The sequence below is a fragment of the Pristiophorus japonicus genome, chromosome 1 (assembly GCF_044704955.1).
Source record: "Pristiophorus japonicus isolate sPriJap1 chromosome 1, sPriJap1.hap1, whole genome shotgun sequence".
Classification (NCBI taxonomy): domain Eukaryota; kingdom Metazoa; phylum Chordata; class Chondrichthyes; family Pristiophoridae; genus Pristiophorus; species Pristiophorus japonicus.
The window spans coordinates 405,239,323-405,264,937 of record NC_091977.1 but is presented as its reverse complement, the minus strand read 5'-3'; the positions used below and the strand labels follow the sequence as shown (position 1 = coordinate 405,264,937).

Below are 25,615 nucleotides of genomic sequence, written 5' to 3'. Positions count from 1 at the left end.
CGCCTCCACGGAGTCGGTTTCGCCATCAAAAACGAGCAGGTCGACCGCCTCAAAGACTCCCTCTGGGGGATTAACGATTCTCTGACTCATCCTATCCCAGAATCAATGCGCAAGAGTCATCAGAGCGTACGCCACAACACTCGATGCGACAGATGAGACCAAAGAGTGTTTTTACTCCAAGCTCGAAAAATCCCTGTCCCGCATCCCTGCGGACGACAAACTGATCCTCCTCGGTGACTTTAACACTAGGGTCGGCAAGGACACAGACCTCTGGGGAGGCGTGATCGGCAGAGAGGGGGGGAGGGAAAGCCAACTCCAGCGGTACCTTACTCCTGACAAAATGTCTAGAGCATGAACTTGTCATCATCAACACCTTGTTCAGCCAGGGGGACTAATACAAGGCATCATGGCAACACCCTCGCTCCAAACACTGGCACTTGCTTGATTATATCATCATCCGAGCCAGGGATTGCAAGGATGTGCATATCACCCGTGCCATGACAGGAACTGACGACTGCTGAATGGACCACCGCCTATTCCAATCCATCATTGACAAAGCGGTGAGGGCAGCAGAAGCAGGGTCGCAAAAAAGTCAAAGCCGGGGCACTCAAAGATCCAGCTAAGAGAGCCCTATACAGTCAGCGCCTCACAACTAACCTGGCATGCCTTGATGACCCCGAGAAGCAGAATGTCCACAGTGCTTGGTCTGTCCTCCAGCCCTCCATAACCAGTGCCTGTGAAGAGATACTCGGTCACTCAACCAGGAAACACCAGGACTGGTTTGATGAGAATGACCAGGAAATACAAGAGCTAATAGATCGCAAGCGCAGGGCATTTCTGAGCCTTAAACAACTACCCAACTCAGGAGCAGCAAGGCAGCATTACAAACGGCTCAAGGCCGAGGTCCAACAAAAAACTCGGAACCTAAAGAACAGATGGTGGATGGAGAAAGCACAGGAGATACAGCAGCTGGCCGACAGCCATAATGTGCGAGGATTCTTCATCGCAGTCAAGGCCACCTACGGTCCAAACACCCAAGGCCCCACCCCACTGCTGGCCAAGAACGGGGAAACAGCTAGGACACGGAGGCAGTCAGGGCCCGCTGGAAGGAGCACTTCGAAGATCTCCTCAATCGAGACTCTACCTTTGACTCGAGTGTTCTCAACTCCATCCCGCAGCATGCTATCCACCACCACCTCAGTAAAACCTCAGCACTGCACGAGGTTGAAAAAGCTATAAGACCGCTTAAGAACAACAAGACTATGCGAGCGGATGGAATCCCCGCTGAGGCACTGAAGTATGGTGGAGAGGCATTGCCGGTGCGAATACATGACCTCATCTCTCTCATCTGGAGGGAGGAGAGAATGCCGGGAGATCTCAGAGATGCAGTGATCGTGACCATCTTTAAAAAAGGGGACAAGTCCAACTGCGGCAACTACAGAGGAATCTCCCTGTTATCAACCACTGGGAAAGTCGTTGCTAGAGTCTTCCTCAACCATCTTCTCCCTGTGGCTGAGGAGCTCCTTCCGGAGTCACAGTGCGGATTTCGTCCCCTACGGGGCACGACGGACATGATTTTTACAGCGCGACAGCTGCAGGAAAAATGCAAGGAACAGCACCAGCCCTTATACATAGCCTTCTTCGACCTTACAAAGGCCTTTGATACTGTCAACCGGGAGGGTTTATGGAGCGTCCTCCTCCATTTCAGATGCCCCCAAAAGTTCGTCACCATCCTCCGCCTGCACGTTATGATCCTTACCAATGGATCCATTACAGACCCAATCCATATCCATGCCCCAACCCTCTTCTCAATCTTCCTCGCTGCCATGCTCCACCTCACAGTCAACAAGCTCCCTGCTGGAGTGGAACTAAACTACAGAACCAGTGGGAACCTGTTCAACCTTGTCGTCTCCAGGCCAGGTCCAAGACCACCCCAACCTCTATCGTCGAGCTACAGTATGCAGACGACGCCTGCGCCTGCGCACATACAGAGGCTGGACTCGAAGTCATAGTCAACGTATTTACTGAAAGCATGGGCCTTACGCTAAACATCCGTAAGACAAAGGTCCTCCACAGCCTGTCCTCACCGCACAGCATTGCCCCCAAGTCATCAAGAACCACGACAGGGCCCTGGACAACGTGGACCATTTCCCATACCTCGGGAGCCTCTTATCAACAAAAGCAGACAATGACGATGAGATTCAACATTGCCTCCAGTGCGCCATCAGCTGTACCCTTATATTCTTTCAGCTGGGACCAATGTTCCCATCGGCCTCCACCTTTCGTTTTTATACACACACATGTGTCACCACTGATTACATATGGTCCGTTCCATCGTGGGGCGTATCCAGGTTTTCCTGTCAATTCTCTAACCATTACCTTCGCTCCAACCTCCGGCACCACCGCTGAGGGTTTTGTCCCTTTATCTTATCTTCGTCCCTTTGTCTATCTCTTACTTCCTGCCGCATCCCTTTCAGCTGTTTACTCAATTCCATCACATACTTCCTGATTCTAACTCATAATGGTCCTAATTCTGCCCCTCCTGAACTATTCCCTCGGGTAACTTCATTACTCATCCAGTCATTAGCTCATCGGGGGTTAATCCTGTTGTTCGATTTGGTGTGGCGCGTAACCTCCTTCATATCGTGGGTAATAATTCTGGCCAGGATTGTCTGGTTTCCTGTATTTCAAAAACAAGTGATAGTTTATAAACTATCTTAACATACAAGTGCTCGTAATTCAAGTTCTCGCAAATCATTTCCAAGGCTACTTCCATATCTTATCTTGTCTCCCCAAATGGCAGTTCTGTCTTTCATCAGAGAAAATGGCATTTTTAGATTGTTTCCAAACTTTTTAGTTTTATTTCTTTTTTTTTTTAAAAGAGATCAGATTTTACAAATTTGCATACACTTGAACTGTAGGTTGGCATCATTAGTTAGTACCCACATTTAACATTTTATTTAGCGAGTCCTTTTGATGAAAAACATTCTTTCAATAGATCTCTGTCAGATCAATACAAAAAAAATCTCAAACAACAAAATAGTTCTAAAGAGGCTCAATTTAAATGTATCTCAGTATTTTGTTGTGCCGTTTCTTAACCAGTTGTACTTGAAACCTTTACAACAAAATTAACTCTTTACTGTTCCCATCCTAATTGCTGCTCCCCTTTTGTAGTATTTGTATTTATTTTTGAATTAAAAATGTCAAATATGGTAATACTGTTTTTTAAATATTGGAATTCTGTGATCTGTAAATCACTTAAACTTATTATGTCCAAGTGATTTACAGATCACAGAATGCAAAGTACTTGTTATAATTATGTGCCTAACTTCTGTTTTAGAAGCTGAACATTAAAAAAAAAACTCCAACCCAAGTAGGAATAGTATAAGTAGAAAATATTTTGCTCTGTAACTTCAAGATATATTTTGTGATAGAGTACTTCATAAATTACATCCATTTAAGCTTCAGCTTCTGATGTAGTAGTTGAGGTAAAGTTATACAGATGTGTACTATTATTATTTCTATTAAAAAGATTTCCAAACACAAGATTTTCCAATACAACCAAATGTTTATCGAGAAGAATCACCTGAAATATCTCAAAATTCCAATTCAAATACTGTACAGCCAATCTTTTATTTAAATCTCTTTTACTGAGTTAGAAGCTTTCACGTCATTTAACATAAGATTCTACACAAAGGAAAATGAGGGCGCAGTTTCCCCCAGCCCGTAGCCTCGAGAAACTCACGCAAGCTTTTTAAAAAAGACATTACACTCTCCCTTCTCCTTTCTTTATCTCATTCATAGACTAAATTTATCGTCTTTCAACCCAATGTAATCAATGATTACGTGTTTTCTTTTGACAAGTAAGTGAGCATGTCGGAATTAAAAAAAGAAGAGACCACGCATTTTTTTAATTATAATCCAATTAGAACATCCAAATTTCTCAGCACGAGAGCTGAAGCTTCTGTGTCGGTTCTGTTTTCTCTTTTTAAAAAAATATTTTTTAGCAAGGTTGAAGGTTTTATCTTTTGTTAAACAAACCCATCCTTTGTGCATTTCATCGCTCCGTAAATCATAATCAAAATAAATCCGCACCTGCGCCTCTAACTTAAAATGTAATCCAATTCTAGGTTCACACTTTCTTAAAACGTCCCACTTCTAGGACAACACTACAAAGGGTTAAAAACTTTCAACTCTATGTCTGAAAAAGTGGGTGGAGCTAAAACAAATTCACAGCTACACCATTTTTCTTTTAAAAGACAGGCTTTCAGACAAATGAAAAATTAATTATCTCCCACAGTCAAGAAAACTTCCACACAAGCACTTTCATTTGAAGACAGACATTCACACCAACTTTTCATTCAACAAAGCTTATTTTCTCTTTCTTTTTCAACTTATTTTCTGGTTCCGTTATTTTTCTTCATCAGTCTCTATCCCAACCGTCCGGTGTGCGTCATTCTCAAACTATTCACTTCCACTTTTAACCTCCGTAATTGTATGCACTGACTTATTACCAATAATCCTGTTTTGGCTGTTTTCTTATTTTTCTGTTTCTCCCACCATAATTTCTGTTTTGCCGGCTCTATTTTGGGATCCCACCCATCACTTAACATCGTCATTATTAATCGGTTTCACTGTATCAGATATCACCCGTCCCTCTGCTTGGGTTCCCTTAAACCCAGAGTCTACGGCGCCACCGATATTTTCCTATCAATTTAAACTGTATTCTTAGATACTAACTGTCCCTCCCTAGAGTCTACAATCCCATTGATACCTTATAATCTCACGTTTGGGCAAGTCCACCCCTTTACCGGATTCTGTGAACTCTCTCCAAGCCCTTGGACACCTCCAACATCTGGTTGGACTAACAATACTGATTGCCTCCCTGATCTGGTTCCTTAAACCTAGAATTTGCAACCACTACCAGTTTCTCACTTTGACTTATATAGTGACAGATATATAACATATTTAAATAACCCCCAAGTCTTTTGCACCATAACAGACTTTTCACAGATTCAGGTAGCCCGGGCAACAGACACGTTTTGTAACAGCTTACATCAGGTTGTGAGTGGTAGTTTAAATATACTCACTCATGATGCTCTGTAAAACACCCGTTTGTCTGTCCCCTGTAGGTACCCTGTTCGCAGTGCCAATTGTTGTGGGATATTTAAATATAACACTTGACACAAGTCTGCATAAGGAGAAAAGAGTTGTTTATTTCCACTCGATCGATCAAGGGAGAGACAGCTCGCACCAGTCTCACACTGGGTACACCCCCAACGCTCTCTCCGAACAAATCGTCAGGTTACTGTCTTTGTACAGTCAAAATACATACAAAATCATGAAGTTCCGCGTGGAAGCTTTCCATTTGTTGTTTCCATGCCGCGTCACAAATTTTCGCCGAACTACTATGATTACATTGGTTAATACAATTATACTGACAGCAAGCTTCGTTGCCTCCCCTGTGTGCCCTTTATCTGATAAGTTACATGCTACATCATTTTCATGTCTGTGAACTCTTCTCCTCCTGGCTGGTCTGCCCTCAACTAGCTGAGATGTTCTCAATTATCCATTGTTTCCTGGAATCTCTTACCACCTCATGTGATCTAGCCTTGAAGTGTATTTTTCCCAACTGTCTGTTTTTTCTGTGATAAGGTGATTTATCTTCCTGAGAGTTCTAGTTTAGCATTTTCCCTGTGTTCCGTAGCACGTATTTTTCTTTTTTCTTTCAGCCTTGTTTGTGGTTTTAACTTTACTTAATTAGGTTCCCGTTGATTAATTAGGTTCCCTCTGATTAATTTTTTTCTCTACAGTCCTGGCTCTGTTGAGGTGCAACCCATTCGGCTTGTACAGGTCCCACCTTCCCCAGAAGCAGTCCCAATGCCTCAGGAATCTAACGCCCTCCCTCCTACACCATCTTTCCAGCCATGCATTCATCTGCTTGATCCTCCTATATCTGTGCTCACTAGCTCGTGGCACCGGGAGTAATCCAGAGATTACTACCTTTTGAGGTCCTGCTTTTTAATCTCTCTCCTAACTCCCTAAACTCTGCCTGCAGGACCTCATCCCTCTTTCTACCTATGTCATTGGTCCCGATATGGACCACGACCTCTGGCTGTTCACCCTCTCGCCCCAGAATGCCCTGCAGCCGTGAGGTGACATCCTTGACCCTGGTACCAGGGAGGCAACATACCATTCTGGAGTCACGTCTGCGGCCACAGAAACACCTGTCTGCCCCCCTAACTATTAAATCCCCTGCCACTATAGCTCTTTCACTCTTTTTCTTCTCCCCGTGTGCAGTTGAGCCACCTGATGACCTCAAGTTTACAGAGGGTGGAAGATGGGAGTCTAGCCAGGAGTACATTGGAATAGTCAAGTCTAGAGGTAACAAAGGCACGGATGAGGGTTTCAGCAGCAGATGAGCTGAGGTGGGCCGGATTCGGGCAATGTTACGGAGGTAGAAATAAGTGGTCTTAGTGATGGCATGGATATGTGGTTGGAAGGTCATCTCAGGGTCAAATACAACACCAAGGTTGCGAACAGACTGTTCAACCTCAGACAATTGCCAGGTAGAGGATGGAGTCGATGGCTAGGGAACGGAGTTAGTGGTGGGGACCAAAGATAATGGTTTTGTTCTTCTCAATATTTAGTTGGAGAAAATTTCTACTCATCCAGTACTAAATGTTGGACAACTAGTCTGACAATTTAGAGACAGTGGAGAGTTCGCGAGAGGTAGTGGTGAGGTTGAGGGCTAGGGCAGCGGGGAATCTTAGAGGAAGTTCGGCACGGTGGGCTAGGGGAAGGGAGGGTAGTGGCAGAGGAAGCTGATCGGATGGTCTCAATCTTAGTGACAAAGAAGTCCATGAGCTCCACACACTTGTTATTGGAGGTGAGGGTGGAGGTGACAGGGAGAGGGGTTTAAGAAGATGGTTTGCAGTAGAGAAAAGAAGCCGGGGGTTATCTTTGCATTCCAAGATGATCCTGGAATAGTGAGCAGTTTTGGCAGATAACAGCAGGACCCGATAGTGCTTTATGTGGTCCAGCCAGATCTGGCCGTGAATGGCGAAACCAGTTCTCAGCCATATCTATACAAATCTGCATCACTTTGGCTTAAGGGAGTGGAGCTGAGGCTGTACCAGGGGAAGGACCAGGGTGAGAGAGAGTAATGAAGGTAAGGGTGTGGTTGAGCAGAAACGTTGTGGTGAATGAAGGGTCAAAGGCTAAAGAGTTGGGATTTTGAAAATGCAGTTGTAAGTGAATTGGACGAGAGTTTTTTCCAGGGGAGGATACAGAAGGTAGTAGGGTTCGGAGGGGGTTAGGGGGCTGTGGGTGAAGAGCAATACAAGGAAGTGATCAGGTATGACCTTACCTGTGATTGACATGATGGGTATAGCAAGGCCACGCGAGATGGCAAGTTCAAGGGGGCGGCCATGAACATGGGTAGGGGAGTTTATATTGCGGGCAAGATTAAGGGAGGATAGGAGCACAGTGAAATCAGAGGAGAGAGAGCGTGATGAGTTGAGATGGAGGTTGAAATTAGAGAGGATGAGAAGTTGCTTGGTGCAGAGGCTGAGGTAGAAAAACAGTGACGATAACTCAGTGAGAACATTTTTATGGTACTTGGGTGGGTGGTAAAGAATGAAGATTTTAAATGAGAGTCAAGAGGGGTGGAACAAGGTGAGATGGTTAAAGAATCAGAAGGTGCCAAAGGAGTAGGGGGGCTGACCAAGTTGTAATTGGCTGATAAGAGCCACACCGCCACCGTGGTCTGGGCGGGGCAAGTGGTGGAAGGTATAGCCAGGCAGAGAGGTTTCATTTATCGGGACGATGTCATTACCCCTCAACCAGGTTTCTGTCAAGTCCATGACGCCATCACCCACAATAAGCTCATAGATGGTAAGGGCCTTAGTCACAAATGAATGGACATTATGGAGGGAGAAGCGGAGAGGGTGATGATAACTGACCTAGTGGCAGAGTCCATCACCATTGGGATGGGTGAGTGGGACAGGAAGGAGGTAGGAAAAATTAGCCCCCAACGGGCATGCTGGGTGGGAAGGTTGGCGAAAGAGTAGGATGGGGCAGTTGGGATTGCTGCTTGTAAGGAGTGCGTCAATGGACCCTTTGGAGGATGCTGAGAGAGACAGAGAGGGAAGCTGTAGACTTATCTAAGAGGAAGTCTAGCCTGGGATGGCAGTAGGAGAGGAGGAAGGTCGAGGAGTGCAGACAGGTTTACGGTGGGGATTTGGGAGGGAAGAGTACCCGAGAGGGGAGAAATGAAAGGAAGCATGATGACAGGAAAGAGGGGTCTAGGAGGGGTAAACAGAAAAGAAGTAAAAAAGGGGGAGAAAAAAGTGTAAATAGAAGTGATGAGCTCTGGTCCGGAGTGGCAGCCAAAAATGAACACAGGGAAAACTCAAGTTACGTAGGCCTGGTTACATAGCAAGATTAGGATAGATATATCCTGGTAATAAACGGGGAATAGAGAGGAGAGAATAGGAGGGATTCCAGACTTAAAGGCAGAGGTATGGTAGCATAGTGGTTATGTTACTGGACTAGTAATCCAGAGGCCTGGACTAATTGGAGACATGGGTTGAAATCCCACCATGGCAGCTGGGGAATTTATGGAATAATTTCAAAGAAGTGTTTGAAATTATGGAAGGCTTGGACAGGGGAGATAGAAGCAGATAGTTTCCAGTAGTTGAGGACTCAAGAACGAGGAGCCATATATTCAAGATTAAATGCAAGAGATTTTAGAACTGAGGGCAGGAGAAACTTCTCACGGAGATCTGTGAGGATGTGGCATTCACATCCGAGGTCAATGGTTGAAGTAGAAACTATATTAACAGGGTGGGTAAATGTGATTAGAATTATTTACTTGCATGGAAGGTAAGTGCTGATATGGACTGATATTTACTGAGGTGTATGAAAGCATGGGCCTTACGCTAAACATCCGTAAGACAAAGGTTCTCCACCAGCCTGTCCTCACACAGCACTGCCCCCTAGTCATCAAGATCCATAGCGCGGCCCTGGACAACGTGGACCATTTCCCATACCTTGGGAGCCTCTTATCAATAGAAGCAGACATTGACGACGAGATTCAACACCGCCTCCAGTGCGCCAGTGCAGCCTTCAGCGGCCTGAGGAAAAGAGAGTTTGAAGACCAGGCCCTCAAAACTGCCACCAAGCTCATGGTCTACAGAGCTGTAGTAATACCCGTCCTCCTGTATGGCTTATAGACATGGACCATGTACAGTAGACACCTCAAGTCGCTGGAGAAATATCACCAACGATGTCTCCGCAAGATCCTACAAATCCCCTGGGAGGACAGACGCAGCAACATTAGCATTCTCGACCAGGCCAACATCCCCAGCATTGAAGCACTGACCACACTTGATCAGAATGGGAATAAATGGGTCCTTTTCAGAATGGCAGGCAGTGACTGCAAGGTTCAGTGTTGGGACCCCAGCTATTTACAATATATATTAATGATTTAGATGAAAGAATTGAATGTAATATCTCCAAGTTTGCAGATGACACTAAGAGGTTGCAGGATGACTTGGACAGGTTAGATGAGTGGGCAAATTCATGGCAGATGCAGTATAATGTGGATAAATGTGAGGTTATGCACTTTAGTGGCAAAAACAGGAAGGCAGAATATTATCTGAATGGTGACAGATTAGGAAAAGGTGAGGTGCAACGAGACCTGGGTGTCATGGTACATCAATCATTGAAAGTAGGCATGCAGGTACAGCAGGCAGTTAAGAAAGCAAATGGCATGTTGGCCTTCATAGCGAGAGGATTTGAGTATAGGAGCATGGAGATCTTACTGCAGTTGTACATGGCCTTGGTGAGACCATACCTTGAGTATTGTGTTCAGCTTTGGTCTCCTAATCTGAGGAAGGACATTCTTGCTATTGAGAGAGTGCAGCTAAGGTTCACCAGACTGATTCCCGGGATGGCAGGACTGACATATGAAGAAAGACTGGATCGACTAGGCTTATATTCACTGGAATTTAGAAGAATGAGAGGGGATCTCAGAGAAGCATATAAAATTCTGATGGGATTGGACAGATTAGACGCAGGAAGAATGTTTCTGATGTTGGGGAAGTCCAGAACCAGGGGTCGCAGTTTAAGGATAAGGGGTAAGCCATATAGGACCGAGATGAGGAGAAACTTTTTCACCCAGAGAATTGTGGAATTCTCTACCACAGAAAGTTGTTGAATCCAGTTCGTTGGATATATTCAAAAGGGAGTTACGGCTAAAGGGATCAGGGGGTATAGAGAGAAGGCAGGAGTGGGGTACTGAAGTTGCATGATCAGCCATGATGATATTGAATGGTGGTGCAGGCTCGAAAGGCCGAATGGCCTGCTCCTGCACCTATTTTCTATGTTTCTATGTTTCTATCAGCTCCGCTGGGCAGGCCACATTGTTCGCATGCCAGACACAAAACTCCCAAAGCAAGTGCTCTACTCGGAACACCTTTAAGGCAAACGAGCCAAAGGTGGGCAGAGGAAACGTTACAAGGACACCCTCAAAGCCTCCCTGATAAACTGCATCCGCACTGATACCTGGGAGTCCCTGGCCAAAGACCGCCTTGAGTGGAGGAAGTGCATCCGGGAGGGCACTCAGCACCTCAAGTCTCATCGCCAAGAGCATGCAGAAATCAAGCGCAGGCAGCGGAAAGAGTGTGTGGCAAACCAGTCCCACCCACCCTTTCCCACAGCGACTATCTGTCCCACCTGTGACAGGGACTGTAGCTCTCGTATTGGACTGTTCAGCCATTTAAGGACTCATTTTTAGAGCAGAAGCAAGTCTTCCTCGATTCTGTGGGACTGCCTATGATGATGATGATGATGACCATCATACCTTTTAATGTAGTTTCCCAATGTACCTTAGCTAACTCCTCCTCATACCTACTTAGTTTACTTTGCTTAGATTTAAGCTCCTAATTTCGGATTTAACGAAATCACTTTCAAACACGATATAAAAATCTGTCATTTTATGGTCACTCTTCCCAAAGGCCCCTTTACTACAAGGTTATTAATTAACCCTTTCTCATTGCACAATACCAAATCTTAAATAGCCTGTTCCCTAATTGGTTCCTCAACATGCTGACCTAGAAAACCATCATGCATACAATCCATGAATTCGTCCTCCACACTATTACTGCATATTTGCTTTGCCCAGTCTATATGTAATTAAAGTCCCCCATGATTACTGTATGACCCTTGTTACATACACCTCTAATTTCCTGATCCATATTGTGCCCTACGTTACCATTCTGCTTGGGGGCCTAGAAACAACTCCCACCAATGTTTTCTGCCCATTGCTGTTTCTTAGCTCCACCCAAACTGATTCTACTTCTTGATTTTCTGAACTAAGATCCTTGCTCTCTATCTCATCCTTTATCCCATCCTTTATTTTCAAGGCTACCCCTCCTCCTTTTCCATTTTGCCTATCTCTTCTAAAAGTTAAGTATCCTCTGTTAATAGTAGTTATCATTGACCTTGCCTGGTAAATTAAAAGACTTTAGACTCTAATTAGTGGGTTGGTTAATTCTTCGGAGTTTTATGTTTTTCCCTTCTGGAAGTGATAAAGAATTCTTTAATTCTGAAAGAAGGGAGCATGTGTGGTGTCCGTGTATGTGGTGTGTGGGTGTTTTGCACATAAATGCTGTTCCTGAGGTTTCCCCAGAGTTTATAGCTCTGGACTGTTGCAGATTGAACTGCAGGTTCAAGATGGAACCTTGTGTGGGATCCGGATGCGGCTCGGCCGGAGCACTGAACTTTTCTTTCCTGTGATAACATATGAAAGTATTCTTGTCAGTTTGAAACATATGGAAGTAAATGAGTGCTTCAGTATCAAATGAATCTTTGCATCTCGAGGATGAAAGCCTTATTCAAACAGAACACATTTAAGTCTTTTAATTTGTGTAGGTTCATTTTAAAGCTCTTTGTTTAAACCTAACCTTTGGTAAATAATATGTCGTGATTGTGACTTTCTGTTTACCTCAGGGGGCAGGTCCATACAGGTGGGTAATCCAAAAACAGCATTGCCAGCTTGTATGAGTGCATTGCAAGTTCAACTTGCCCAGAACAAAATGGCATAAGGCATTCAACATAACCGATGATATCTATTTATGCTTGTCTCTCATGTCTCCGCACCTCCTGAGTGGAAGAAGCTAACATTTCCCAATTCGCGAACTTTGGGCTCTTCATTTGATTTTGATCTTGCTATCAGTAGCAAAACCCTGCCCTTGATTTCCTTGTACAATCGGGTCGGAGAGCGCGAGAAGCGGCAGAGCAACCAGGGCCCCGAACCCCAACTCCACTAAACCCCAGGATCCTCACATACTCCCTGAGGCTGCAAGATGGGCAAGCTCGCCCGAATAGGCGGGGCTTTAAACATCGGAGCCTTGTCCCAGGCCGGGTTTCCGCCTTTGGCTGATTCCCATTGGGTTTGGTCCGGCGTCTTGAAGCCCAGCCCAGAGTGGGGACCAGACTCAGGCTCTGCAGCCGCAGGCTGGAGCTTCAAGATGCTGGGCCAAAACCAGTGAGAATCAGCCGAGGGCGCAAGCCCAGCCTGAACCCAGGCCCCTATGTTTAAAGCGTAGTGATGAATGGTTGTTTCTCAGACTGGAGGACGGTGTACAGTGGTGTTCCCCAGGGGTCGGTACTAGGATCACTGCTTTTCTTGATACATATTAATAACTTAGACTTGAGTGTACAGGGCACAATTTCAAAATTTGCAGATGACACAAAACTTGGAAGTATAGTGTACAGCGAGGAGGATAGTGATAGACTTCAAGAGGACATAGGCAGGCTGGTGGAATGGGCGGACACGTGGCAGATGAAATTTAACACAGAAAAGTGCGAAGTGATACATTTTGGTAGAAGGAACAAGGATAGGCAATATAAACTAAAGGATACAATTCTAAAGTGGGTGCATGAACAGAGAGAACCACGGGTATATGTGCACAAATTATTGAAGATGGCCGGGCAGGTTGAAAAAGTGGTTAAAAAAGCATACGGGACCCTGGGCTTCATAAATAGGACATGGGGCTGAAAATGTAGTACAGGGCAGTACCAGCCACGAGGTGGGAGTTCCTGTGCCAGGCCCAGAAGTCCCGCCCCACTCACAAAATTGGGGTTACCGCCCCGAGAGGAAATGGAGCACAAAAAACGCATTCCACCTCCGCTCTGGGACACTAAGGGGATGAAAGCAGAGGGAACGGGGCGCAGTTGGGGAGGGCCAAGGTTCAGACTGTGCAGGACCCTACCTGGACCACCGGGGAGCGAGGTGCCACGACATCAGCCCGACATTCAAATGGAGTGCCAGGCTGTCAAATCACAGCACAGACCCCGTGTTCAAGGAGGCAACAGGCTATGACAGGTAAGTTGGACAATTTTTTTTAATATGTGCATGCCATCTCCCCTTTAACTAGTGCCCCGTGAGCGGGAGGAGCAAACGACCCCAATTTCTTCCCCAAATATCTACTTAATATCTGTCATATCTTGATCTTCTAAAATTTTACTTCCTCCTTCCATCTAAAGTGGTCCTATCCATTCTTGAACTCTTCCTTTATTTTTTATATGTTTATAAAATCCCTTGCTGTTTCCTTTTATATTCGAATGATAGAATCATAGAATGGTTACTGCACAGAATGAGGCCACTTGTCCCATCGAGCTCGTGCCAGCTCTCTGCAAGAGCACTTCAGCTAGTCCCACTCCACCATCCTTTCCCCGTAGCCCTGCAAATATTTTTCCTTCAGATGCTTAACCAATTCTCTTTTGAAATCTGCCTCCACCACCCTTTCAGTTAGCATATATCCACTCATAACCACTCGCTGCGTAAAAAGGTTTCCCCTCATGTCACCGTTGGTTCTTCTGACAATCACCTTAAATCTGTATCCTGTGGTTCTCCACCCTTCTGCCAATGGGAACAGTTTCTCTCTATCTACTCTGTCTAGACTCCTGATGATTTTGAATACCTCTATCAAATCTCCTCTCTGCTCTAAGGAGAACAATGCCAGCTTCTCCAGTGTAGCCATGTAACTGAAGTCCCTCATCCCTGGAACCATGCTTGTAAATCTTTTCTGCATCCTCTTTAAGGCCTTCACATCCTTCCTAAAGATCGGTGTCCAGAATTGGACACAATACTCCAGTTGAGGCCGAACCAGTGTTTTATACAGGTTCATCATAACTTCCTTGCTTTTGTACTCTATGTGGGAAAAATTTGAGTCGTTTCCACCATCCATTAGTGCCCCGCTTCAATTGGTAGAACTGCGGGCCACTGCGCCGGTGATAACGATGTCATCACTGTGTGCAGTGACTCTTTTTCGCCCCGCAGCGAAAATTCAGTACTGCCTGTAAAGCTGCCGCAGGCAATGCCCACCCCAGCTTCGCAGAGAGCGTACCGGGCTGTAGGTCGCTCATGGGGTGAAAATTAAAAGGGAGTTGTGACAGTAAAAGAGAAATGGTCGACTTACCAGTCACGGCCTTCTTGATTGTAGATCACGGGGTCCGTGCCGCGATCTTGTAGCTCGGCACTCTGCTTGTGTTCTGGGCTGCTGCCACGGTACCCAGTTCCCTGGTGGCCCAGCGATGACTCCATTTCCCGCCCGCAGAGTCGGCAGCTTGGCCCTTCCCTTTAATGGAAGGGGAGGGCGCTGTCTACCTGTCAGCAATATGCGTCCCACCACATAGCACTGGAAACTTTGCGTCCCTTTGCGCCGTGGTCCCGCCCCCGAGAGGAACTGCAGCACAAGATTTTACACCGCAGTTCCTCTCGGGGGCGGTGTGCCAATATAGCTCGCGAGGCGGGACTTCCGCGCCTGGCCTACGCAATTTCTTCCCTATGTATCTTTTTGTTTTACAAATGATGGTGCAAGAGAATGTAGGTTTACTAATGAATCAATAGTTAGAGATAACTTTAGAAGATGAATTGATTCTGGAAAAAAACAGCATAATTCAAGTGTGTTAAGTCACTGCTCCCTGGTGGCATGCCTAGGTTGTTGAAAGAAGCCAGAGGATTGTTTACCCACAACTTGGCAGTCCTACTTAAACATACACATTGTATCATGGGACTGGAGTGTAACCAATCTTACACCTTTGTTCAAGACTGGAGCGAAGGATAAACCCAGTAACTATAGACCAGTTAGTCTAATGTCAGTTGTGAACTAACTCTTGGGATACATAATTCAAAATTAAATTAGTGAGCATTTTGAATTGCATGGCTAATCAAGGACACTGATTTGTTAAAGGCAAGTAATGTTTGACAAATTTAATATAATTTTTCCGAAGAAGTAACTGATATAATGCACCTAGATCTTTAGAAGATCTTCAGTAAGATGCCTCGCAAGAGCCTTGTTAGAAAATTCAATTGTATGGTATAAGAGGAAATGTCGCAGTAGGGATAGAAAGGTGATTGATGGACTTAAATAAATGAATTAGGGTAATTGGGTGTTTATTGGATGGGAGAAGGGTTGCAGTGACATATCCCAGGGGTCAATGTTGAAACCACTTTTGTTGTCAGTATACGTTGATGATTTGGACTTGGGAACACAATCTTAAAACAGAAGCCCCGAGTGAATGATCCTTCTCCTGAGAGCCCGACCATCACAGATGCCAGTCTACAGCCAATTCAATTAATTCCTTGTGATATCAAGAAACGACTAACCACACTAGACACAGCAAAGACTAGGGGCCCCGACAACATTCCAGCTGTGGTGCTGAAGGCCTGTGCTCCAGGACTAGCCAGGCCTCTAACCAAGCTGCTCAAGTGCAGATACAACATAGTCATCTATCCAACAATGTGGAAAATTGCACAGCTTTGTCCTGTCCACAAAAAGCAGGACCAAACCAATCCGGCCAATCACCACCCCATCAGTCTGCTCTCAATCATCAGCAAAGTGATGGAAGGTGTCACCAACAGTGCTATCAAGCCGCACTTACTCACCAATAAACTGCCCTGTTTGGGTTCCGCCAGGACCATTCTGCTCCAGACCTCATTACAGCCTTGGTCCAAACATGAGCTGAATTCCAGAGTTGAGAGTGACAACCCTTGACATCAAGGCAGATTTCGATTAAGTATGGAACCAGAGAGCCTTAATAAAACTGAAGTCACTGGGAGTTAGGTGGAAAACTTGCTGAAGTGATACCTGGCACAAAGGTTGTTGGAGGGCAATCATCTTAGCTCCAGGATATCGCTGCAGGAGTTCCTCAGGGCGTGTCCTAGGCCTAACCATCTTCAGCTGCTTCATCAATGACCTTCCCTTCAGATGTGGGGCTGTATGCTTATGATTCAGTTCCATTCGCAATTCCTCAAATAATGACCTGGGCAATATTCAAGCTTGGGCCGTTAAGCGGCAAGTAACATTCGTGCCACACAAGTGCCAGGCAATAACAATCTCCCACAGCCTCTCCACCACAAGTCAAGAGTATTGTCATATCTTCCGAGAGCACACCACACACAACCTGTAAGATGGCTGTAGGTTCCGGAATCTTCTGACCTGCTGGTCAGGTGACCTGCTTTTTATTAAATAGCACTACTTGCAGTGACACAGGCATCCACAGTGTGGAGCTACAGACATTACACTTCTCCCTCCTCAATGAAGAGTTAGTATAACAAACAATCATCATACATAATTTGCATGGTTATACATGACAAAGATATGGATTTATTTTGCCATATTTACAAATCAAGCTTAACCACTTGTTTTCTGTTTCAAAGAGGATACCTTCACTCTCGAACAGAACCTTCCAGACATGGTGTCGAATTTAAACTCATTCAAGGCTTATCCTGAGGGAATTTTCCTCCAAAGGATGTCCTTGATTTCCATTTGAACTCTCTCTAAGTTCAGACTCTTTGTTTTCCTGACTCGGACTCAGACTTAAATTCTGACTTTCTCTTGGATTTGTTTCCAGTACATTGGATGTACGTTATGCTTCTGGTGTATCAAAACTATCTGATGAATCAGAAATAATTGAATCACTCCGACCTTCAACTACTGCCATGTCTGTGGGTAAAATATGATCAATGTGAACAAACCTAATCTGTCCATTATCAAACATCTTGACCAAATACGTGCGAGGACCACATATCTTCACCACTCTTCCTGATAACCACTTTACCATTTATGGTGATGGTGCTTCAATCTCACCTTCTGGTTTAATTTCACACTTCTCTCTTTTACTCTACCTCTATCATGATTCTCTTTCTGTCTGAATTGTGTCTCTTCTACAGACTGTGCCAAGTTTGGTTTAAACAATGAGAATCTGGTTCATGGCTGTCATTTGAGTAACAACTCTGCTGGTGTTCTACCAGTAGTTGTGTGAGAGTATTATGATACGTTATTAGAAAATTGGTTCAATGACAATTGTCGTTTTTTTGGATTTGGATACAACATTTTTTTGATGAGGGCACGTTTTACAACTTGTACAGTGTGCTCTGCTGCACCATTTGAAGCAGGGTGGTATGGTGGAACCTTGGTATGTTTCACACCATTTTTTCTCGTGAACTGTGCAACTTCTTCTGAACGAAATTGTGGTCCATTATCTGAAACAATTTCTTCTGGGAGGCCAAATGAAGAAAATAATCTTTGCAAAATGTCTAATGTTTTGCTTGTTGTTATTTTCCACATTGGAAACACTTCGACACACTTCGAATGGCTATCAATTACAATGAACAATCGTTGTCCTTCTAGCTCAGCAAAAACAATATGTAGCCTTTGCCACATCTTGGCAGGCCATTTCCATGGCTGTAATCATACTGATGGTGGTTGCTTGCTTACCGATTGACATGTCATACAATGACTGACGATGTACTCTATATCTTTATCAAGAACTGGCCACCATAAGTAACTGCATGCAAAACTCTTGGTCAAGCACATTCCCAGGTGCTGGTCATGGAGGTCTCCTAATAATTTGGAACTGAATTTATTTGGTATAACCACTCTTGCACCCCATGATACAATCTTTATCGACTGATAATTCATTCCTATGAATGAAGAATGGATGAATATCTTTGTCTGTTACCTGGTTTGACCATCCATTTGCAATATAATTAAACATCTTTGACATAACTGAGTCATGTTTGATTGCCCTCCTCAGCTCATCGATGTATGAAAAATAGAGCACCTCTTCCCTATTGGGTGTAACTTCTGATAGGGAAGGCAATCTAGACATAGCATCAGCATTTCTGTGATCAGCTGATCATCTATATTCAATATCATGTATATATGCTGACAAAATCAAAGCCCATCTCTGCATTTGGGCTGCAGCTAATGTTGGAACTGGGGACTTTGGATGGAGGATTGCTGTCAGGGGCTTATGGTCTGTAACGAGAGTAAACTTACGACCATACAAGTATTTGTGGAACTTCTTGACCCCAAAAATTAATGTCAAAGCTTCCTTTCAATTTGCACATAATTACGCTCACTGGCACTGAGAGTGCATGAAGCAAAAGCAATTGGTCTCTCCTCCCCACTATGTAGTACATGAGAGATTACTGCCCCAACTCCATACGGAGAGGCATCACATGCTAGCTTGATCTCCTGAGATATGTCATAGTGAACTAACATGGTGCTCTCTACCAAGTTGCTTTTACACTCCTTGAATGCTGTATCGCATTCTTTTGACCACTTCCAATGGACCTGATTTTTCAATAGGTCATTCAGTGGATGTAATACTGTAACCAAATTTGGTAGGAAGTTCCCATAATAGTTCAAAAGACGCAAAAATGATCGAAGTTCAGTGACATTCTTGGGAGTGGGTGCATTTCTGATTGCATCCAGTTTATCCTTGGTTGGATGTAAACCAGCTTTGCCTACTCTGTACCCTAAGTACTCCACTGAGTTTTGAAATAACTCACACTTACGAGCAGCCACTCGTACTCTGTGCTTCTCTAGCCATTTGAGGACTTCATTCAATATGTTATTATGAATTTGCCTATTTGGTGCTGAAATTAGTATGTCATCTAAATAACATACTACCACTTCAAAATCTGGTTCCTTGCCCCTTGGAATATGGCAGGGGCGGAAGACACTCCAAATGGTAGCCTATTAAATTGATATAGGTTAGATGAGTATTTATAATCAAGCATGACTTGGACTCCTCATCTAGTTCAAGCTGTAAGTAGGCATTCGTCAGATGCCACTTTGAGAAAATCTGACCCCCTGTCAGTGTTGGGAACAAATATTTGGCAATGTATTGGGGACGTTACACTCTAGAACCTGGTTTACAATTACTTTATAATCACCACACAATCTTACCTTACCGTCGGACTTAGGTCCAACAACAATGGGTGTAGCCCAATTACATCGATCTATCTTAGAAATAACGTTCTCAGTCGCTAGTCTTTTGAGTTCTTGCTCAACTTTCTCCTTGAGTGCATATGGTACGAAACGTGGCTTGCAGTAAACTGATCCAGAGTCCTTCTGTACCCTGACACTCACCTTGAAGCCTTGGATCGGACTGCCTATTTCGCAGAACACCTTCGGATAATTCTTGATTACATCATCCTTTGATGCAAATCTCATTTCAACACGAAAAATCTCATTCCAATCCAGCTTCAGTGATCCCAATAAATTTCTTCCTTGTAAGGCAGGCTTGTCTCCTGCCACTACTATTAGAGGCAAGCTCTGAACTTGATCCTTGTATTTCACTGTTATGGTGATACGACCTACCACCGGAATGTTCTCTCCCGAGTAGCCACGCAGCTCTATCTTGGCTTTCTCCAATGGGAAATCCCGCAATTTGTCGAGGTATAGCGACTATGGTACAACACTCACGGATGCACCAGTGTCGTTTTCCATGGGTATCTTGAATCCTGCAACATCTATGTGGGTTATGATACTTTTTGAATTGCTGTCCGTTAACCTCGTGCTCCTGATGACGTTTAACCCTTAACATCTTCACGTCCTGTTGTTGTTCTTCCATGCTATGTAGTCTCTGGGGATTTCTACTCATAGCTTTGAAAGCTGGTTTACCGTTCAGTTGGCATGCCTTCGCAAGATGCCCAGTTTTGCTGCAGAAGAAACACTCTGTCTTCACATATGGACAACTTTGAGCAGGCACCGATAGCAGGATGTCAATGCTCTGTTCCCATTTCCAGTTTCTGAGACTTTGGGGCTCCACCGGCTTTAACTTTGAAACTGCAGACGATTCATCTCGGTTGTCTGATGATTGAAATTAATATGAAATTGTTGGGAATATTGGTCGGCCATGCTCATCGATCTAGCTGTCTGACAAGCTAAATCAAAAGTCATGTTAGGCGTCGTCATTAACTTTCTTCTGATCGCCTCATTTTTCATCCCACAAGCAAAGCGGTCTCGCAATGCTCAGTCGGAAACCACTTAGTGCCCCGTTACCGCCCCTCCCCGCAGGTGGTAATAGGAGGCACAAACCAGCCCAATTTCTCCCCCTTTGTCATCACAAGAACTAGTCTGTTGGACAGTGCTCCCAATTTTGCCACAAGTCCTCAGATGTTGGTGAGTAGGACTTCTGATTGAAAGGTCTGACTAATGAAAGAATTTCAAAATGTATTGCTAATGATCACTCCTTTTAGTAACCCTTCTGCCGTAAAAGCAAAGTTAGAATGTAGGAACATAAGGATAGTCAGGATGAGAAAAGATCATTTAAAGTTTAACTTTTCTATCAGACCATCCAACTGTATTTTGAAATAACCCCAATGTTTTTGTCTCTCAGATCCGGCTTGGCAGATTATTCCATTTATCACTGAATAAAGAAGTTTTGCCCGATAGTTTTCAGTTTATTTTTCATTAAGTCCCATTTATCTCTTTAGGTCCTACTTTCCTTGCTTTTGGACCTTTTCCCCATGATTTACAATACACAGAACAGTATGGAGGTCTAGTCGAGCAAAGATTGCAATAGTCGACTTTTTCTTTCTGTTTTAACGTATTAGGTCGACTACTCTTCATCTTAAACGTTAACTCTGTTTCTCTCTCCACAGATGCTGCCTGACCTGTTGAGTATTTCCAGCATTCTTTGTTTTTATTTCAGATTTCCAACATCCGCAGTATTTTAACCTTTTGTATTTTACTTTTCTTTCTGTAGCTGGAAATTTAAAAAATGCAGCCAAGCGTTTGTAGTTTTGTGTGATGCATTTGGAAGGGTGAATAAAGTGAAGAAAACTCTGGTTTAATAGTTATGTGCTATTGTAAAATACATTGTACTATTGCACATCAGTTAAACGGCCCTTCAAAATGCCATCTGGGCCACGCCAAGCGTCTGAGTCATGACCACATTACTTGACATGATTTGTGCATGCACCAGTGTCATAATCCCCGCAAGGTACATACAAAACACAATTGTTCGGAAAAGCAGAAATTTAGAAAAATACTTAAGATTTATGTTCTGTTTACACAAGAATTGGAAACTTGGCCAAAGTGGACTGGAAACGACTACTTGATGATAAATCAGTGTCAGAGCAGTGGGGGGCATTTATGGAGGAGATCCTGATGATATAAAGCAAGTATGTTCCCTTAAAGAAAAAGGCTGGGACTAACAATTCTCGAGCCCCTGGATGTCAAGGGACATACAGGGTAAGATAAAGAAAACAAGGGAAGCTTATGACAGGATACCGAGAATTCAATACTGCAGCAATGCTGGAGGAGTATAAAAAATGCAAGGGTGCAATTAAAAAAGATATCAGGAAAGCAAGGAGAGAGCATGAAAGAATGTTGGCAAGTAAAATCAGGGAAAACCAAAAGATGTTTTACAAATACATTAAGAGTAAGAGGATAACTAGAGAAAAAGTGGGCCTATTAGAGACCATAAAGGAAATCTGTGTGTGGAGGCAGAAGACGTGGGTATGATTCTTAATGAATACTTTGCATCTGTTTTCACAAAAGAAAGGGCGATGCAGACTTTGCAATGAGGGAGGAGGAGTGTGAAATATTAGATGAGATAAACATAGTGAGAGATGAAGTATTCAGGGGCTTAGCAGCTTTGAAAGTGGATAAATCCCCAGGCCCGGATGAAGTGTATCCCAGATCGTTAAGAGAAGCAAAAGAGGAAATAGCAGAGGCTCTGACCATCATTTTCCAGTCCTCTCTGACTACAGGTGTGGTGCCAGAGGACTGAAGGATTGCTAATGTTGTACCGTTGTTTAAAAAGGGAGAAAGGGATAAACCAAATAATTACAGACCAGTCAGCCTAACCTCAGAGGTGGGACAATTATTGGAAAAAATCCTGAGGACAGGATAAATCTTCATTTAGAAAGACATGGATTAATCAAAGACAGTCAGCATGAATTTATTAAGGGAAGGTCTTGTCTGACTAACTTGATTGAATTTTTCGAGGCGGTAACCAGGAGGTCGATGAGGGCAGTGTTTATGATGTTGCGTATATGGATTTTAGCAAAGCTTTTGATAAGGTCCCACTTGGCAGACTGGTCATGAAAGTAAAAGCCCATGGGATCCAAGACAAAGTGGCAAGTTGGATCCAAAATTGGCTCAGAGGCAGGTAACAAAGAGTGTTTTTGTGACTGGAAGGTTCAATGCTGGGTCCCTTGCTTTTTGTGGTATACCCTGTATATCAATGATCTGGACTTGAATGAAGGAGTATGATTAAGAAGTTTGCAGATGACACTAAAATAGGCTTTATGGTTGATACTGAAGATCATCATCATCATAGGCAGACCCTCGAAATCGAGGAAGACTGGCTTCCTCTTCAAAAGTGAGTTCTCAGGTGACTGCATAGTCCAATTCGGGAATTACAGTCTCTGTCGCAGGTGGGACACACAGTCGTTGAGGGAAAGGGTGGGTGGGGAGTCTGGTTTGCCGTATGCTCCTTCCGCGGCCTGCGCTTGTTTTCTGCATGCTTTTGGCGACGAGACTCGAGGTGCTCAATGCCCTCCCGGATGCTCTTCCTCTATTTAGGACGGTCTTTGGCCAGGGACTCCCAGGTGTCGATGGAGATGTTGCAGTTTACCTAGGAGACTTTGAAGGTGTCCTTAAAATGTTTCCTCTGCCCACCTGGGGCTCACTTGCCATGTAGGAGTTCCGAGTAGAACGCTTGCTTTGGGAGTCTTGAGTCCGGCATGCGGACAATGTGGCCTGCCCAACAGAACTGTTCGAGTATGGTCAGTGCTTCGATGTTGGGTATGTTGGTCTGATCGAGAACACTGTCTGTCCTCCCAAGGGATTTGCAGGCTCTTGTGGAGGCATCGTTGGTGGTATTTCTCCAGCGATTTGAGGTGTCTATTGTATATGGTCCACATCTCTGAGCCATACAGGAGGGCGGGTATCACTACAGCCCTGTAGACCATAAGCTTGGTGCCAGATTTGAGGGCCTGATCTTCAAGTGCTCTCTTCCTCAGGTGGCCGAAGGCTGCGCTGGCGCACTGTAGGCGGTGTTGAACCTCGTTGTCAATGTCTGCCCTTGCAGATAATGAAGAAGAAAGCTGCGGACTGCAGGAAGATATCAATGTACTGGTCAGGTGGGCAGAACAGTGGGAAATAGAATTCAATCTGGATAAGTGTGAGGTAATGCATTTGGTGAGGTCTAACAAGGCAAGGGAATACACATTAAATGGTATGACACTGAAAGCTGTGGAGGAACAAAGGAATCTTGGAGTGCAGGTCCACAGATCCCTGAAGGTAGCAGGCCAGGTAGATAAGGTGGTTAAGAAGGCATATAGAATATTTGCCTTTATTAGTCGAGGCATGGAATACAAAAGCAATGACGTTATGCTTCTCGGCCTTTTGGCTAAGATCATGCGTAACTGACCTGTCCAGCCACCATGACCTCCGGGTGGTTTCTCCCTGGATCAGGAAGGTATATGCTTGCTTTTTTGGAAACAGGAGGTGGGTGGGGTGGCTTGACCCATCCACCTGCACGGAGGTGTGTGGGGGACCTGACCCATCCACCTCCATGGCACGAACCTGGTATTGCAGTACTTCCAGGAATGGTGCAGTGGCTCTAGGCCTTTTGGCTAAGAGCATTGGCGCAGAGTGATCCTTGGCGTGTGCAAGGTGACCTCTGGCGTTTGTGATTTGACAAAGAATTGGAACGATTGGCTACGAATTTCAAAAAAAAAAAATGACGTTATGCTTGAACTGTATAAAACATTGGTTAGGCCGCAGCTGGAGTACTGTGTGCAGTTCTGGTCACCACATTACAGGAAAGATGTGATTGCACAGGAAAGGGTGCAGAGGAGATTTACAAGAATATTGCCTGGATTGGAGAATTTTGGCTATGAGGAAATATTGGAGATACTGGGTCTCTTTTCTTTGGAACAGAGGAGGCTGAGGGGAGACCAGCATGACCGATGCCCTCAATAAAGAAATCCCTTAGCATCTCCCCCCTGCAGGCGTCTGTGAACTTACAGAGGCTGGCCAAGCACCGGAGGTCCGCAACGAAGTCTGGTATGCTCTGTCCTTCCCGGCGTCGGTGGGTATAAAATCTGTGTCGGGCCATGTGTATGCTGCTCGTCGGTTTGAGGTGCTCACTGACTGGCTTGCTGAGCTCTTCAAAGGTTTTGTCCGCCAGCTTCTCGGGTGCTAACAGGTCTTTCATGAGCGCGTAAGTCTTAGATCCACAGCTGGTCAGTAGATGAGCACTTCACTTGTCGGCCACTGCATCTCCCAGCCAGTCCTTCATGACAAAGCTCTGCTGAAGCCTCTCCATGAAATCGTCCCAGTCCTCACCAACACATTACCGTTCCTCTGTGCTGCCGGTGGCCATTCTCGTGGGTCGTTGATTCCCGTTTCTCGTCGCCACTGTAATGTCCTTACACAATACCACAAATCCACATGAGGCACATTCTATGGACAAGGTCACTCTGTGACCTGCACCTTTAGTCACAGGACCAAGAAGTGATGACCCTGCGTGGGACCTCCCTTTATATACCTGGATGACCAGGTGAGGAGTGTCTCCCACAAGTTCACCCCCTGTGGTCAATGTGTGCATTTCGCAAGTATATACAGTATTGCAGTGTTGTTACATGAAGGTTACATACATGATAGTGTCAAGTGAAGTAAATCTGGCCCTGGTGAAGCCATCCCTGGCATCCCGGGTGGCAATATGGTCGGGTGCTGATGCCCTATGTTCTGTGCAGCATCAGGTGATTGTGGAGAAGGTTGGTGTTGTTGTTGGTGCTGCTGGTGTGCCAGGTGATGCTGGTGTTGGGCTGATTGTGGTGGGATTCTGAAGACCAAGGTTTTATAGTAGAAAGGGCACCCATGCTGATGGAATAGATGGAAGGTGAACTTGAGATGACAGAAGCGATCTGTCAAGGGGGTGAGAGAGATTGTTCCAATGAGGTGACACTGAGCAGAGTGGACCCCATTGGTGAGCTGGTAAATTCTAAAATTGAGCTCATAATAGTTGTTAATCCGCTGTTAACAAGGCCATAATGACCTGAATTACCTCCCCCGCTGCTGTGTGTCAGGACTGCTCAGCACTGACGGATCCGACATGTGGTAAAGGCATGTGGTGGTGGGTTAACAACGGGGTCTTTCCCACCCGACCCGCCATTGATCACACCCGCTGATCCCGCAGAAAATTCCCCCCGTTAATCTCTCGTGAGAAAATTCTGTGTAAAAACCCATCGATCGCCAAATCAAACAAAGCATCTCACATCTCACAATGA

General features: G+C 44.8%; 1 protein-coding gene and 1 pseudogene across 4 annotated transcripts in view; both read left to right on the top strand.

Annotated features, from left to right (window-relative positions):
• The window catches only part of LOC139275003 (sodium/potassium-transporting ATPase subunit beta-1-interacting protein 3), a 792,762-nt gene that overhangs the window by 494,717 nt on the left and 272,430 nt on the right, over positions 1-25,615 (top strand). The gene's annotated exons all lie outside the window — the stretch shown is intronic.
• LOC139279126 (U2 spliceosomal RNA) lies at positions 23,711-23,943 on the top strand (annotated as a pseudogene).